This window comes from Coptis chinensis, chromosome 1, assembly GCF_015680905.1.
Source record: "Coptis chinensis isolate HL-2020 chromosome 1, ASM1568090v1, whole genome shotgun sequence".
Classification (NCBI taxonomy): Eukaryota; Viridiplantae; Streptophyta; class Magnoliopsida; order Ranunculales; family Ranunculaceae; genus Coptis; species Coptis chinensis.
In genome coordinates this window covers 60,639,470-60,654,140 of record NC_141456.1, presented here as the reverse complement: position 1 = coordinate 60,654,140, position 14,671 = coordinate 60,639,470, and the positions used below count along the sequence as shown (strand labels likewise).

Here is a 14,671-nt window from a genome sequence, read left to right as displayed (position 1 = left end):
GTTGTATCACTAACAAAAATTACATATATAGGCGTAACACCTTTATCGTTACATCAAGATATATAGATGATCCAAAATTCCTTCCCCTTAATTGGTGGCACCCCTGCAATATTATACACATCAGTACACATTGAATGCTTGGCATATAAAACTGAAAGACAACACAAAAACCTATTTTACACATTGGCACCATGTGCTTTTTATTGACTTTAGCTGGATTCAGTCCACTTTTTGGACCAACAAGACCAGCAATATTTAAGAGTTAAAACCTTTAGATTTGGTCATTACATTTCTTTAACAGAAATTGATATAATCATCATCCTCACAGCCAAGATGGGGTGATCCATGTCAACCCCGTGATGATGCCCTCCACTATGGCCATGGCTATCCATTCCCAGATTTGATGCCAGAAGTCCCTGCATATTTTCAAGAACTTACATTATGAAGAAACCAATCAAAGTACTCGAAAAACTAAAATAACTAAAAATACTACTTCAGGCTGCAATGTTCTACACGTCTACCTCATTGCCTCGCTTAATGTGATCCTTACCAGTAAAATATCCATAGCATGCCACGCAATACCTCCTGCAATTACTAAAAGCATAGAAGAAATCCCAAGAGCTCCTAGAGTATCAAATTTACCATGCCCTGGACAGGATAAAAGATACAATAGTTAAACACTTACATAATTTGATACTCACTAAAGATATTCATAGAGTAGCGTGTGGGTACGAATCAAACTGACCATATGGATGTTCTTTATCCTTAGGAGCCCTTGCAACTTTAAACGACCACAATGCCACACCACTAAGCACCTAAGAAAACAAATAAAATACCAATAACTCAAATTCTATACAAGCCCAAAACCTATTTTCCACCAAATAAATCACTTAAAACTTAGGACATCTGACACGGAATGAACTGCATCATCAATGATAGCAATACTTCCAGACAAGTACCCAATAAGTGCTTTTCGAGAAGCCAAAGCAATATCAGCAACAAGACCCAACCTAAAACCTGCTCAGCATCCCTAGACTCAAACAAAATTTCAGATTCAACTTCTTCCATCAAACTTATCATCTTGATGTATGTAATACATTAAAATCACGAAGGGCTTCAAGAACAAAGCAAGGCCATTCAAGATAAGTAGGAGAACACGTTTAGCAAAAACCAGAAAATCAAACATTGGAAAGTACAATAACAAATAAACTAAACTAATTCGAAATTAAAAAGATCTTAACTTTTAATAACTAACTTACTTAAGGTTAAACAAGCACAACAAACAACTATTGAATGAACAGATCACACACTTTTATGTTAGCCAAAACCCCATTTTCAAAAAATTGAACCCATAATTAGTTGTTACCTTGGTTAAAGCAAGCTTTCTTCCATATATCGAGAATTTTGTGTTGAAATAATGAAAGTTTTGTCCTTTGGGTACACAACCAACTAACTTCAAAAAACCTAGTAGATCGACCAAAAAAACAAATTCTCATTAATCCTATCATATACTAGTATACTGCATTGCAGTGGGGGAGTGAGCGTAGTATATTATTTATTTGGCTTTTTTTTAAAAAAAATTTATTATTTTTATTATTTTATATATCCGAACCAACCTTTGATCACGTCACAAGTCACAATGTCAGATGATATGCCTATGAGTTGCTATACGAAGCCTTTGTTAGGAGTGCTGATTTTTTTTGTATCAAATTCAAGAACAAGATTAAAAGCTGAAGCTATGCCCCGACTCCACTCCTCCCCCAGAACAAGGTAACCAATGAAGCGTAATATGTGGATTGGTTTTGAGTTAGTTAGAGACGGTGCAAGCGGTCATGCATTCTAGTTTTTTATTGGGAATATTGGTAACACTCGCGTGAAATAAAGCGAAATAATGTTCCCAATCTGTAAAAGTGACTCCACGATGTAACTTGCAAAGATATGGGACTGAAAAGATGGAATGATTGAATGTGTCATCAGAAATGTCATGTCGACTAAAGACCAACCTAACCTGGTTCGATCCACAAGATGTGCAAGTGAACTGTGAGTCCGTGGTCTTATATATATATATATATATATATATATATATATATATATATATATATATATATATATTGTCCATAATGACTCGAGAGAGCAACATGACTTGGGCGCAATGGTAAAGATGTCCTCATGGTGACTGTTCCATTACATAATAGAAGCAGGGCGAAAGTTTAGTGCACAAGGCTAGCCCGAGTGATTCCCTAAACTGTTAGGGGTTCCACCTACGATCTTAAGCATATTATTTTGACAGACTTGGAAAGTAACGAAAACCATAGCTTGTTTTGTTTTTCAAAGACCTCACATCACAATCAATTTGTCGCCTTTCAATAATTCTAAGCAAATGGGATTATGAACCAAATGCACATATTTTAAGTTTTCTTGTTTCCTCTTTCATGTCAATTTTCCATACTCCAACAAAATTCAGTGTTGGTGTGAAAAACTCACAGTGATTACACGTGCTAGATATGATTTTTAGATATTTGTTTGGTGTGAAATTTTGAAGTGAAGTCAACGTTTTAGGTTCCGTGCATGCACATATTGTTGAAGAGAGGCTAACCAGATCCTACACATGAGTTACCATTCTTTCAAAGGCTTCAAAGCTTCAGCATAGGGTGGTGGCTTTAGTTCCGAAACTCTCTTCGGTGCTCCTCTGCCTCTCGACTCTAATTAGACGGAACTCTCCTCCCATGTTCGAGAATTTTTTTTATGGAATCGGTACTTTAAGAGAAGTTCTAGAATAGCAAGCATCATCTTACTTAAATACCAAAATACAAAATTCATGCATTCGATAAAGCTTTACTTATGAGCTTTACTGAGGATGTGGCAAAGGTATGGGGATTGATGGATATCTATAGTTCTAATATAGTTGATGGCTCATGACCAAAGGAACTACGTCAATTTGTTTCAGTAACTTCTGATAAAATGAGAAGAAAACTACACCATCTTCTTAAGATGGTTACCTCAAAATGTCTTATTCCTCTTATACAATCAAACGTCAGGGAAACAAGTTAAATAGCTGGAAACATTTACTAATCAAATTCATAAACATGAACTCAAGAGTCAAGAGAGGGGTTCCTTTCCAGATATAGATCAAGATATCTTTACACACTCAAACATGCTCATCAAACAATTATCATCTATACAAGCGAATTCCAGTAAATAAAGCAAGGCACAATTGTCTAAAAGGACATCACCCAACTAAATATAAAAATGACAAATTCCACAACATGAAAGAGGAGGAAATGCCCATTATCTACATACATACAAGAAAGATGTAATAGTACCTCCAATTGCACCCATGAAAACGTTGCATTCCGCATCCGCCATAATAAAATTCAATTTGATCCCTCTAAGAATGCTTTGATCCGCATTAATGTCATCAGCTCCAGCTTGGATAGCCCAGAGTGATTCCCTGGACTACTAGGGAAGGCACAGTTCCAGTAAATAAAGCAAGGCACAATTGTCTAAAAGGATATCACCCAACTAAATATAAAAATGACAAATTCCATGAACATGAAAGAGAAGGAAATGGCCACTATATTGAGTGGTTGTTAGAGGGAAGGAAAATGAACAGAGAGAGAGAAGGAAAGAAAATGTGGGCGAAAGTGTTTTTGAGAGGGAAGGAAAATGAACCGAGAGAGAAGACGAGAAAATGTGAGAGAAAGAATTTTTGGTGTGTTTTGAGGGGGCGCAGACAGACAGCAGACAGGAGACATTTTACACCCTCGGGAAAATATCCAACTCAAGAACATTCGTATAAGCTCACTTGATGAAGTAGAATTGAGATTGACTGAAATGAAAGTAGAAAGAAAAAGAAAAAGAAAGAACCCATCTGGCTCCTGGAAGTGGCAGCGGCAGCGGTTCATCCCTTTTCCCCTTTTGTTTTGTTTACTCTTTTCGTGTCTTGACCAGTTGACCCTAATGAGCGTGAGGTGAAAAAAAATCCCGCTAAAATTTTAAGCCTTCTTTCTTTTATTTTTAATTGGTCTCAAATTTTCTAATTAGATTTTAACATTAGTCACGCTTGTACATCCCTTAGTTAATATCTCTATAAACGTCACAAAATAATTCCGGTAATTTACTAATGGTTAAGTAATTATGTAATGGAACACTAATTGTTATTAACTTACTAACGGATGTATATGTGTTACAAATGAGAAATTGCAATTGTTAGAAAATCCTTGTTATGGTGTAGTGAAAAAAGCTGTTAAGAGTCGTAGAACTATAGAAGTTGTAGGGAGAGACCGAGAGAATAGTAGGAATCCAATTTGAATGAGTTTCGTACTGTGTATTTTTTTTTTCGCGTATTTGACTATTTGGTATAAAGTCATAAACCACGGTAGAAAGTGGAAAATTTATATACCACTGTTTATGTTTAAGGTAGTGGGGATGTGGAGTACTCTCATGCTGAAAAAAAAACTAACCATGGTATATGGCCCAACTTATCCCACGGTTTTCATGTAACTGTGGCATATACTAGTAAACCAATGACCAAAGAAATTTCCGCCGTGGTATATAAGTATTTCCCACGGTTTTTGGAAGAACCGTGGTATAAACGTTCTTATTGACCGTGGTATATGTGTCATTCTGTAGTAGTGCTAAGACAAAGAACACATGGGGCGGTGTTAACGTTCATGACCTGTTGTGGGAGTTGATCGTTTACTTGAACTGCAAGAGCATCTACTTTTTTAGTGAGGGATTCTATTAGATTTTTTAATTCGAGATCTGGTTTTATCTCAAAAATAAACATAGCTTTTGTAACGGTATCCTTATATGACCTAGAAGAATCAGTGTTACCCTAATGTGTACCTTTTTTCGCTTGTTTTTCAAGAAAGGTATATGCTTCAGTAGCTCCTTTGTCCATGAAGAAACCGTCGTTCATTATATCAAGAGTTTCTTTTTGATGATCTGATAGGCCATTAAAGAATGAACGGACAATGACAGCGGTGTCGAGCTGATGATGAGGGCATTCCAAAAGAAAATCTGTAAATCGACTCCATGCTTCTATAAAGGATTCATGGGGATTTTGACGAAAGAATTGGATTTTTTGAAGCATTTCATTAGTTTTCTTTTAAGTGTAAAATTGTAGCATGAAAGCTTGGACAAGTTTATTCCATGTTTCTATGGATTGTGGCTGTTGTCCTCACTACACCATAACAGGCTATTACTAACGGCAAAAAACCGTTGCGAATAATTTTTGCAACGCTTATTAAGCGTTGCAAATATGGCATGGGTAAAGTGTTGGAAATATTTACAGCAGGTAAAAAGCGTTGCAAACCAAATTTTCCAACTGTTATTAACCGTTGCAGAGTGACAATTACTAACGGTTAAAAAGTGTTGCAAACTAAATTTTTCAACGGTTATTAACCGTTACAGAATGACAATTACTAACGGTTAAAAAGCGTTACATAGTTTGATTTGTAACGATTATTAATGGATGCTTTAATATTTATTTTTTGCTTTGCAACGGTTGTAAACCGTTCCTAATGTGTTGATATAGTAAAAAAAAAAAATTATTTTAATTTTTTTCCTATTCTAAACCTGCACCTCCTGTGGTTTCATATAGAAGCAAATAAAATTACCAAATGTTTTTTCATACCATTTGACAAGTAAAATAAACACAAGCAAACACCTGAAAACAAATATTATAGTCATTGAACCATATATATAACTTCAAAAGAGTTTTGAGGGTTACAAATTCAAATTTACTCAGGGTTACAAATTTCTATACGATTTTCCAAGCAATCCCGAATCTTCAAAATATAATAACAATCATTAGTGACGAAAGCTTCACTCAATAGAAATCCTAGTGCCGCTCCACAAAGCCCATCTAATTCCAAAAAAATCACAAAACAAATAATGAACTCAGAAAAACAATCATACTAATTAAATTCATGCAATTAATTAAATACTTGACCCCCCACCTTCCTTAAAGATAGAGCATTTGTTGCCTACTCCCATATCTCGACGACATAAACAATGATTACATAAAATCGGTGCATAAAAAGAAAACCTTATAGTAATTCGACGAGTTGAAAATTGAGAAAATGGAGAGTGGGGTTTAAGTTTTTACCTTGACGAGGAGCTTGAGGTGAACATGACTCATCAAATTGGGAAGCAATTCTCTTGGCCTTCTTGTTTTTCCCTTCATAAAATTGATACCTTACACATTACACCGAACGACAACAAATAGATGTTGCAGCAAATAGATGAACTATATCAGATTATAGGATTTACAAAAAAGGCACCCATGCCTTTATATGTATAAGAGTTCCACTTACCTCTAGTTGAAGTTCTCTTTTCCTCTATGTAAACTTAACAATCCCCGAAAGTGATATGTGAGGCCTTCATAATCACATGATCAATTAATCAGATGCGCGAGCAAGTAAGAATAGCATGTATAAGCAAGAACAAAACTGTCGTAACTTCCTTTGTATAACTTGGATTAGTACAAGGTAAATTGGGTTTGAAACATAATTAAATTACTTACAACTAACATTTAGACCATGAAAGCAGGTTCTTAACAGAAAATTCACAGAACGCGACCAAACACAGAACTTGGTCAGAAAAATCCTATCGGGCCTCTCTGTATTAAAACAGTCTTAACTTACTGTGTAGATATTGAAACGAGGTGAATCCAACTGTATTGGAAAGAAGACTTGCAGATCTAAAATTCTTACTCAAGCCCCGAGACCTCATTCCCAAGCATGATTTTTCAGGACTCTTCTGAACCGACCCCAGAAAACTAAACCAAGAAAACTACCGCTTACATACTATATTATCAATTCATCTTCCTACACATATATGTTATGACGAATAGAAAAGCATCATAAGATAAAAATAAATCATACACATAGTTAACATAAACAAAATACTAAGTACTCACTAGTTTCACGCAATAAGAATCAAATGAGGGGTTGTTCTTCACGAGTGACAACGATATCCCCGGTCCTAAGCAAGGCTCACTCACAAGCGTTTCTCTCCTAGCTTCATCATGAACCTATAACCTATTTGATGGTATAAATGGGTACTTGCACCCCAAAACAACAAGTATAGTATGGAAACTAATTCAAAACGCTTCCCCCAATAGATGACAAGGTACGAACTAAAGGTATACACATGATTTCTCGCTACAGATTTTGCAAAAATTAAGAAGAGAACATCAGCCACATGCTCTGGGAATGTAACTGTGCTACATAACTATGGCAGTGGCTATTTGACTTCTTGAAAGTTCAACCAGTTCTCTCTGTAAGGTATAATCAATGTCCCTAAACTTCTCAGCCCCATTCAGTAGCAGCTATGGAATTCAGCAGCAGCAAGCCTAATGTCCCAAATATGGAAGTCAAGAAATCGATGCTAGTTTGATGACAAGGTGATGAAAAAAGCAACATCAAGAAGGAAGTCATTAAAGAACTAAAAGCTGGAGGGAAGATTGCAAATGGGTTCATGTTCAACACAGTTGATGACTTGAGTATCCCCACTCACTAAATATCAAAGGTAGAGCATGACCCTCAAACAACATCAAAGAAGTCAGCTGGATACCGCCAAACTATGGTTTTGTGAAAGCTAATACCGATGGATCATCTATTGGAAACCCGGGACTTGGAGGTGCAGGAATAATTTTCCGAGACCACAATGCTCAAGTTATAGGAGTGAAAGCCTACGGTCTAGGAATCACTACAAATTTTGATGCGGAATGTTATGCTTTAGTGTTGGCAGTAGAACTAGCAGTATTAACTGGATGGGTGAACTTGTGGCTAGAAAGTGACTCCATAGCAGCTACCCTAGCCTTCACTAGCGGCAAAATTCCATGGGTTCTCAAACCACAATGGCTATGAGCAACTCAAAGACCATCACAATGGAGAATCTCACACATCTATCGTGAAGCAAATTTTGGAGCGGATGTTGTAGCAAAAATGGGAACAACTTTGAGTCAAGGCCAAGGACTTTGGAGCACTTCAAAACCTCCCTTTTTAAAATGCATAGAAAGTCCTTGCAGGATATACTACAATTTTAACTAGGAAATGCTTGTGCTGATCACAGAAATCCTTGAGTTGTAAACTATATCATTCATTGATGTAACATTTTTTTATTATATTAATAATATATCCCTACTTGCATGCCAAAAATAAATCATGAACCTATATAACCTCAATCAAAAAAATCAAATGGAAAGCTAGCAATCAACAAAGTTTCAAACTTCATACTTATTAAACCGAAAAAAAATCAGCAGTGAAAACGCATATGCATGGCATTACTTATCGGCTTGAAACCTTGGAACTAATCAGCAGTGAAAAATCTACCTGTTAACATTCCTTGAAAATCACAAGAAAATCATATCTATACATATTGTATATACAAGAAAATTACAGTTCTATAGGAATAACATTACTAGAAAAATTACCGAGCAGTCTTGAGCTTCTCTTTAAGATAGAAAGAAGCCTACTTCTTGAACTCATGGAAGGAAGGTGTGCCCATGTTGTTATCATTTTTTATCGACGTGTCGAAGAACGAGCTAGCTAGTCAGTTATGATCCAAGGTAGAGAACTATCACAAACACTAAAATTGTGTGAGAACTAAAAAGGGTGCTTAACTAAGCTAACTTACCGAGAAATCTAACAATCCTTTTTACTTGTCTTTTCCCACACAGCGGCTTCATATTGCTGTGACACCATATCCTAACAGAGCTTTCTTGGTCCTGCAAGGCTGGAACCCACCAAATTAGTTTTTATACAATACCTACTTGATAACCCCAACATCATTGATCTTGTTCCCTCCATTGACTTACAACAACACAAGCTGCCAAAGCTGGTTCACAATCCATATACTAGTAATAGATATAGAAACGACTATTCCAATCTTTGAGCTACAACAACCATCGCCAGCAAGAAATTTTGAAACAAAAATAAATATGGAAATAGAAACAAACAATCACACGAGATCTAGATTCAAACTTTCAACCAAGAGGCTAGTAACTTCAAATTAAGTGTTCTATGAACCGATATACAAAACAGGGGAATACATTGAACTTAATACAAAAAGCATCGATATACACAAAAATATGCAAAAGCATCGGTATCAAACAACTTCCTCGAAATTAGCAAATTAAAAGTACCTTCTTGGTGGCTTAGACAATTTAACAAACAAAAATTAGACGAAAATACACAAACTTGAAGCTTTAAAATTATTAACTAACTAAATTTTATGTTTTGAAGAGAGAGAGAGAGAGAGAGCTTACAACTTCACAGAAGCTCACAAGCTCTTGCTTTGTGTTCCTTGCAGAAGCTCTAAATGGCTTGTTAGAAGCCACCTCTGTTTTTTTTTCTCTCACTTTCCACTAGTGTCTCTGGGCTGTGTTAGTGAAAATAACGAGCGCCAGAATGGAAAAAAAAATGAACGCAATAGGGAAAAGGCAGTGAGAGCGAGAATGAAAACTAGCCCCACCACCTAAGCGACGAGTTCTAGAACTATCTCTACGATCGTGTATTTACTACACCAAAACCCATCCCCTATTTTAGCTTAGGTCAGTATACGACGGCCATATGCCATATACGACGGTTTTTGCAGTCCTAAATTAAGGACGGTCATGACAGTCCTAAGCTAGTGTCGTTATTTAGCAATTCTGGTGTAGTGACCATTAAATTAAAACAACTGATCAAGGTTACATACTAAATAAGTACTAACAACCACATATATGAAAAAAGTCTGAGATGAGAAGGAAAGCATCTTGATTTTCCACGACAAAATCATTACAAAAGAACCCATGTAAGAGAAGTATGATTTTGAAGAGGATCAGAGGGGATTCGGTCATGCAATTGTAAACTCTGCAAATCCAAACAGAAATAAGGAAAGTAAAAGCAAAACTGATACCGTCTTTGTACCTTTTTCAGTACCATCAAGGCATCAAGGCATTTGCAAGGAACTGATGATCAGTTCATTTGTTACATGTCACGTTCTATAGTAACAAAAAGAAAATGGGAATTGAACATAAAACAAAAAGAGAAAATAAAACACTCTTTAGTCAAAGATCATATATATATATATCATTCAAACACGTACAAGTACAATAGGATTTGGTCTGTTAAACTATACTTCCATCATGACCAAATCTAAAAGGAATCTCACTTACCCATCTCTTCTAAAAGCTAAATAAACAAGCTTTCTATGACAAAAACTTTAAGAATATATATGAGAGAGAAGAATCATAAAGTACCTTTTTTTCTATTTTTTTTTTAAATCAAACAAGCTTAGCTTATTATCTCAAAGAAAGAGAGAGTGACTCATGTCTTTGATCTTGAACTGATGATCAATCCATTTCTTATCAGATTCAGATGAACAAGAGAGATGGTAGTGGTAGAGAAGTCTGCCTGTTTGTTGATAAGGTATGCACAACTCTATTCAATTTTTTTTCTATTGTTTGCCATTATCTGTGAAGAATTGAACAAATAAAAAAAATTGAATAACAGCTAGAACTTTAAAGTTTTGAAGAAAGAAAGACAAACCTAGTTAATCCACCGAAAATTAGTATTGCGGCGGTGATGAATTAGTTTTGAGGAGTGCGAAAATTAGTTTTGAGGAGTGGATGATTTTAGGGATCTTGAAATGCGGAGGTGAGAGAGAGAGAAGAGAGAAAGAAAGTTATGTTTTATATTTCGAATTTTTTCGTTTCCCTCTTTCGCGAAACTTCAAGCTTTTAATTTGTAACACTTCTCCAACGCTTTTTAAGCGTTAGCAATTAATTCCGGAAATTCACCCAAATAAAGCAACGCTTTACAACATTACCAACGCTTATTTAACGTTGGAAACTTACTAACGGGAAATAACCGTTGCAAATAAAAAAAGGTGTGTGTTGCAAATATCCTATTATGGTGTAGTGCCTGCTAGCCAAACTGACGCTTTATCCGCTAAAGTGAATGGAAACAGCTGAAGCAAAAGTTATTCCTTAGAGACGGCTGGATGGTGAAATGTTGTGGCCACTTGGTCGGGTTTCTGAAGGTGATTATGCGGTTTTCATAATCCAAACAATGATACACAGGTAACAAACTAAAAACATTAGGCGGAATTCGAAAATCACCGACAATATCCTCGAGTTTGATGCAAGAAGAAGGTCCTTCCTGTAATGTTGTATAGAAGTCCGAAAGGGGCTTCTCAGTTGGTGGATTTTCGTCAGCCATAACGAATGAAGGGAATGGTGACAAGGAATCTTGTTGATTTGGATTAATAGATGAGGAACTTTGTGGAGGTGAGAATTTACGCAAATGCTTATTGTATTTTCTCCTATGATAAGTATGTTCAAATTTTTTAGTTGAACCAGACCTTAATCTCGTGCAAGCATAAAATTAGATCTAATTGACAGAAGGAACTTATTATTACTTGGATTTTATGATTATCTTTAAGCATTAGAGTTGAACAACGTAGGCCTAAGCCGCTGGTAACGTAGCAGTATAGTTAGGAATACGTGTACATAAACCAACAGCCAGGTTACAAGAAAGATATATGAGGGAGGATTTCCGTGCAAACACGGTTCTAATTAAGTAACCTCAATCTTTCAAGTTTCCCAGACACTGTTGGAATATGATTAAGGTTTATGGAATTAAAATTTATGCAAGGTCATAATTAATTAATTAATTATTATTATTATTTTTATTTTTATTTTTATTTTATAATTAAAATTTATGCAAGAGAGAAAGTAAAATCATGTAAGCATGGAAATACGACTTATACTTTTAGACTTGAAGTTTAATCATGCAAATATAACATACTCATACATTACTAGATATAATAGCATGTGAAGATACCCTACTCATGCGTATAGCAATACGAATAGGCAAGGTTGTATCATCAATAAATACTTTTATACGTACAAGCAAATACACATCAGTAATACGTATATATAGGCAAATAGGTAGATATATATTACGTATACGTATATCTACACTAACAGGTAAGTTGTAATTACTCATACATATCTAGATATAGTAGCATGCGAAGATATTATACATACTCGCAGATATACTAAAAGGCAAAGACGTAATAGATATGTAAAAACTAAACATGCAACGTATTATACATAGACTAATATCCGATTCTTGTTTTGCATAATAATTCGATTTCGTCAATACTTATTGAGATTGTGATTGTCATATAGAGAGCAACTTCACCCCATAGGGTTTAGAAACAACTTACTCAACTAAGATTTTAACCCTCGTTGGAATGTTCTCCTCTTTCATGACAAAATCGGCTTATTAAATAAGACAGTTTAATTATAAGTAGATTAATACTAAACATGCAACAATGGCTACTTATACGTATAGATAAATATATCCATGAGGGTTCTGGCAGGCATGAGAACTTCTGGAAGGCATACAGATTCTGGAAAGCATGAGCGTCATTAGGACGGATTATGTATTTGGTTGTTATTTAAATTTTAAGTTAATTTAAATTTTTGTCGGAGCATGCTATCTATTTTTCATGAATCCCACCTTTTCGACTTGTTTGGGGGTGGTATTATTTGTTTAGCATTGTATTTTACCCTATCCACCTATATTTGGAATTTAATATTGCAAGATTTTGAGAATATGGTTTGTGTGAGCATGTTGCTAATATGGTGTAGCTAGAATTAGCTACTCTTGGTTTATGCAACCTCAAGGATTAGAAATTTGGATGATTGCTATTTTTAATTCTAGCCTAAAAGCTCTAGGTTTGATTTTGGAGCATGTTTCTATTTTGGTTTTAGAAGCCTTTTCTTATTCCATCTCTTTCCGTATCAATTAGGGAACCTTGAGGACCTTTGTTTAAGAAACTAGAGCTCTATAAATACATGGGATGATCTAAACTTCACACAGCACATCTCAAATTCACCCTTCACTTCATAACACATACAACACTTGGAGCGCGCACGCCCTCTTTGTTGCCTTATAATAGAGCGCGCCCGCGCCCAAGGACCTAGAACGCAGAGTCAGAGTTGAGCGTGTCAGTGCCATTCCATTGGCTATTCTAAGCGCTCCTACGCCCTGACCTCAACACACCTCCAATTCTATTTTTGGGGTTTGCTGCACTCACTTCCAGGAGTTTAGTAGTGTATTTGGTTGCTATGAAATCTCCTCAAATCATACCGGAGCATTCCTTCGAAGAATTGCTCGAGAGCAACACCTATGGATACTGGTTCCGTGACTTGATTGTGCAGGCAAGATGGCAACCTCTAATGGTAAGTGCTGATGAAACTTATTCTCCTACACACACTGCTTATTTCTATGATCATTGTAAGTTCTTTTATCGACCGAATGGGGAACAAGTGTTCTCTGTCACCATTGATGATGTAACAATGGACTTAACCAAGTTGTTGTTGGCCTTTTCTATTGGTCTGTCTATGCCTGCTGAAATCCAAAACTCATAGGGCTATATGGCTGATAATATATATATATATATATACAACTATGAGTATTTGCATGAGACCTATGGGGATTTTTTGTATAGAGGACCAAGGGCAATATAACGTAGCCCTTGGTAGCTTGTCCCTTAACATGGGCACTATTATGTTTTTTATCATGCTAAATATCTTAAGGGAATGGCGTTTTTCTTCTGTGAATAACGCCACTTGTGACGTCTTCTTTGCTCTAGCTGAGGGGCGTATGCTCTATGACCTTCCCCAGACCTTAGTGTCTAGTTTAGCAAAAGCACATAGTATGAAGCATAATTACCTTCTTATGTCTGTTTTGGTTTGCCGCATAATGCTATTTTTCTTTCCTAAGTTCTATACCCGTTTCACAGATTGGGTTGGGGTTGACATTGTGATACCCACCAATTGCATTATACGCTCTTTCCGTGTGATGATTTGGCTGGGGTGGAGGCGACAACCTACCTTACACCCCATCCGACCAAGTGGCGCTTAACAGGTTAGCAAAGGTAGATGACAAATGGCGTGAGGCCTGGCAAATTGTCATGGCGTGGCAGGATGCAAAAGAACCTCACTTCTTTATAGAAGAGGAAGACAACACGTAAATGATAAATATGAGGTAAGTTTTATTTTTTGTTAGTGTCTGCTTATGTCCCAAGCAATTTAATTTTTGTTATCCCCATAATGGGTGGAATTCATATAGAGTTGCGTCTATTTTTATTTATCTATATTAGTATGTTCTAAATTTGTTTTGCAGGTGTTCTAAAATTTTCACGAGTTTCCATGCTATTTTCTATCATTCTTATTTCTATACTTTGAGGACAAAGCATGTTTTTGTTTTGGGGTGGCATAGAAACACGCGTACTAAGTGCATAATATGCACTTATTTTCTAGTAAAAAAAATTTAAAAATAATAAAAAGTATTTATACTATGCACTTAGGAATATTGGTATTGTTTCTTTTTTTGTGATGATAGTTGTCTAGAAGTTTCACTTCAGCTCTTAAAGTAGAATAGTTTTTAGAAATTTAGGTTAATATGTAGGTAATAGTCATTGTATCTTTCAATAAATATATCGCATGAGCATCTATGTTTGTATTGGAAGTAAGCTTTTGAAATCTAGGCTAGTATACTTATTCTACAAATCCTGTGAGAATATAGCCTAAAAGCCTTATATGAGTGACATATTTGAGTAATGACAAAAGGGAGAAGTAAATTCTGAATATAGAAATCACACG

The 14,671-nt window shown here is 35.7% G+C and overlaps 2 long non-coding RNA genes across 2 annotated transcripts; both read right to left on the bottom strand.

The window, feature by feature from the left end:
* Nucleotides 1–290: 290 nt before the first annotated feature.
* LOC147524788 (uncharacterized) lies at nt 291–815 on the bottom strand. The gene is made up of 3 exons (XR_015197303.1): nt 746–815; nt 551–648; nt 291–416 (listed from the first exon to the last, which is right to left on the bottom strand). It is a non-coding gene; the product is annotated as an uncharacterized LOC147524788 (long non-coding RNA).
* A 7,479-nt stretch (nt 816–8,294) lies between these two features.
* Nucleotides 8,295–9,467, bottom strand: LOC147524787 (uncharacterized). The gene is made up of 4 exons (XR_015197293.1): nt 9,278–9,467; nt 8,647–8,745; nt 8,444–8,558; nt 8,295–8,354 (listed from the first exon to the last, which is right to left on the bottom strand). It is a non-coding gene; the product is annotated as an uncharacterized LOC147524787 (long non-coding RNA).
* Nucleotides 9,468–14,671: the final 5,204 nt, after the last annotated feature.